The sequence below is a fragment of the Eleginops maclovinus genome, chromosome 19 (assembly GCF_036324505.1).
Source record: "Eleginops maclovinus isolate JMC-PN-2008 ecotype Puerto Natales chromosome 19, JC_Emac_rtc_rv5, whole genome shotgun sequence".
NCBI classification, from domain to species: Eukaryota; Metazoa; Chordata; class Actinopteri; order Perciformes; family Eleginopidae; genus Eleginops; species Eleginops maclovinus.
Window position 1 is genome coordinate 7,736,092 of NC_086367.1, and position 3,923 is coordinate 7,740,014.

Below are 3,923 nucleotides of genomic sequence, written 5' to 3' on the forward strand. Positions count from 1 at the left end.
AGAGCACCATTGTGTTTTTTTAACCAATCATCTCACGGAGAGGCATGAGGAGAGGTACACTTAAAAAACTGAAACATTGACTAAAATAAATGTATTATTTCATCAGACTTAATGCAACTGTGTTAGGTTAGTTGAAAGCAATAATATTAAGTTTGAATAAAAAAAACATTAGGTTCAACTTAATATTATTGCTTACAACTAACTTAATACAGTTATGAGAAATCTTTTGACATAACACATTAGATTAAAGTCAACGATTCAGTTCTTTCAGTGTATTTCACTTGCATTTAAAACTACAGACACAGAATTAACAATTTTGAAACAGTGCTGAAACAGAGGGGTTTATGGCATGCTACAATGCATGATCTGTTTGGTATTTCGAGTCAACATTTCAGAAACATGTTGTGTGTGAGACCTATAATATATTGTTGAAAAATAGTATATATGGGGACCTTTAATTAAAGTCAATGCAGTTGATATTTTATCAAGTTACATCCAGTTACACTCTATGAATGAAGTATGTAGTTCATTACAACAAAACATCTCTGGAGTGGAAAGCGAAATAGAATCTTCGCTATTTAGGCTGATTCACTTTGAAAGTTCACACTGTTATTGTTTATGCCTTTTATTGTGCCTACTGTTGTAAAACAGATCTGATGATTGTTTACTGCCCTCAAATGGTCACAGAAGAGAACTACAACACAGCGACATGCTTTGTTGGTTGGCCTGGTGAAAGGGGCTCTCTGTATGTTTTTAAAAACTACAGAAGTGGAAAAAGCAATCACATCGTGTGCTCAAGTAAAAGTAGAAGCACCAAAGTGTAAGACTACTCTGTTACAAGTAAAAGTCCTGCAGTTAAAATATTATTACTACTAATATTGTTAGTAACTAAAAGTCCTTAATATATTAGCCTCAAAATATACTTACAGTGGGGCAAAAATGTATTTAGTCAGCCACCAATTGTGCAAGTTCTCCCATTTAAAAAGATGAGAGAGGCCTGTAATTTTCATCATAGGTACACTTCAACTATGAGAGACAGAATGAGAAAATAAAATCCAGGAAATCACATTGTAGGATTTTTAATGAATTAATTGGTAAATTCCTCGGTACAATAAGTATTTGGTCACCTACAAACAAGCAAGATTTCTGGCTCTCACAGACCTGTAAGTTCTTCTTTAAGAGGCTCCTCTGTCCTCCACTCGTTACCTGTATTAATGGCACCTTTTTGAACTCGTTATCAGTATAAAAGACACCTGTCCACAACCTCAAACAGTCATACTCCAAACTCCACTATGGCCAAGACCAAAGAGCCGTCAAAGGAGACCAGAGACAAAATTGTAGACCTGCACCAGGCTGGGAAAACTGAATCTGCAATAGGTAAGCAGCTTGGTGTGAAGAAATCAACTGTGGGAGCAATTATTAGAAAATGGAAGACATACAAGACCACTGCTAATCTCCCTCGATCTGGGGCTCCACGCAAGGTCTCACCCCGTGGGGTCAAAATGATCACAAGAACGGTGAGCAAAAATCCCAGAACCACACCGGGGGACCTAGTGAATGACCTGCAGAGAGCTGGGACCAAAGTAACAGAGGCTACCATCAGTAACACACTACGCCGCCAGGGACTTAAATCCTGCAGTTCCAGACGTGTCCCCCTGCTTAAGCCAGTACATGTCCAGGCTCGTCTGAAGTTTGCTAGAGGGCATTTGGATGATCCAGAAGAGGATTGGGAGAATGTCATATGGTCAGATGAAACCAAAATAGAACTTTTTGGTAAAAACTCAACTCGTCGTGTTTGGAGGAGTTGCATCCAAAGAACACCATACCTACTGTGAAGCATGGGGGTGGAAACATCATGCTTTGGGGCTGTTTTTCTGCAAAGGGACCAGGACGACTGATCCGTGTAAAGGAAAGAATGAATGGGGCCATGTATCGTGAGATTTTGAGTGAAAACCTCCTTCCATCAGCAAGGGCACTGAAGATGAAGCGTGGCTGGGTCTTTCAGCATGACAATGATCCCAAACACACCGCCAGGGCAACGAAGGAGTGGCTTCGTAAGAAGCATTTCAAGGTCCTGGAGTGGCCTAGCCAGTCTCCAGATCTCAACCCCATAGAAAATCTTTGGAGGGAGTTGAAAGTCCGTGTTGCCCAGCAACAGCCCCAAAACATCACTGCTTTAGAGGAGATCTGCATGGAGGAATGGGCCAAAATACCAGCAACAGTGTGTGGAAACCTTGTGAAGACTTACAGAAAACGTTTGACCTCTGTCATTGCCAACAAAGGGTATATAACAAAGTATTGAGAGGAACTTTTGTTATTGACCAAATACTTATTTTCCACAATCATTTGAAATAAATTCTTTAAAAATCCTACAATGTGATTTCCTGGATTTTCTTTTTCCCATTCTGTCTCTCATAGTTGAGGTATACCTATGATAAAAATTACAGGCCTCTCTCATCTTTTTAAATGGGAGAACTTGCACAATTGGTGGCTGACTAAATACTTTTTTGCCCCACTGTAAATTAGCAACGGTAAAAGTCATTGTGCAGATTGGCCCATTTCAGAATAATATATGATATGTTTTGATTATAAATATTGATGCATTAAAGTGTTATCAAAGCTGGTAAAGGTGCAGCTATTTTTAAGGACTTTGTATGCTGCAGGGTAGCTTGTGAATTTACTCTAGGTGTAACTAAAGTCTGATTTAAGTGTTGATTATATTTCACATCACTAGTTCAAATCTGTAAAAGTAAGTAAATGTGTAAAATAAATGTATTGGAGTAAAAGTACACAATTTACCTCTGAAATGTAGGGTTAAGTATAAAGTAGCATAAATTGGAAATACTCAAATAAATACAGTATCTTGAAATTGTACTTGAGTAAATGTTTAGTTACTTCCCACCTCTGGTAAAACAACAACGCATAATAGTTAAGAATGTAAAAGAGGAAGTTCCACAAGCAAAACATATTTTAGTTATTTAGAAAAATATACCCTATAATTCACAAAAGTTTGCACTGACGCATCCAAAACAGATAATAATAATAAAGTGGGGATAGCTTTTATCATTCCCGAATTTGATGTCATGAAAGCAAAATAGTTAGTGATGGTGTGACTTTGTCAGTCAACTTTGTTGTTTCTCACCATCCCAAGCATACAAATATATACATACTGTGTGTGTGTGTGTGTATATATATACATACATACACACCTGGATTTGTTGTGGTGTTTTTTGTGTTTTTAATATGTACACATATTTTGTGTGGGTCACATAAGTATAATTTGAAGACAATGCTCTGGACTTTACCAAATTTTGCCAGTCTTGTGCTAATGCAAAGACCCCGCTCCCTCCATTTGCTTGTCTGGTAATGCTTTTCACTTAGATGGATTATGGCAAAGTCGTTCCATTGTTGGAATTGGTCAGACTTGGGTTCTTTGTTATCAGCTGTTGAGCAAATCTGCACATTTGTGTCATTCTCACAGTAAATTGAGTTATAAAACATGGATTGCATTTCGTACTTGATGTTTTTCTCTAGAGCCATTGTTCCCATTATAAGTCTGTTTTCCTTCATGGGGATTTAGTCTTCTCTCCACACAAAGTAAAGCCTGGCTGAATGGCAACAAGTATTCAGGCAGAATTAGTAACCAAACCCTCAATCTCCTCCGCTGTTGCCTCTTCTGACCAATTAAGCAGTTGTCCATTCTATGCCTCTATCTTTTCTGGCCCTTAGTCCCTGCAGCTCATTTAGGATGAGAAAGACACTTGGCCAAATAAAAAAATTGTTTTCCTCTCCTGTTCCGTGTGTTTTGACGTTTGTCATTCTCCCATGTGGATATTATGATTCTTGGCCTTGATGTCACTAGCCCAGATCAGACTTTTCAAAAAAGATGTACCATTTCTTATTGGAAAAAAACAAAATAAAAA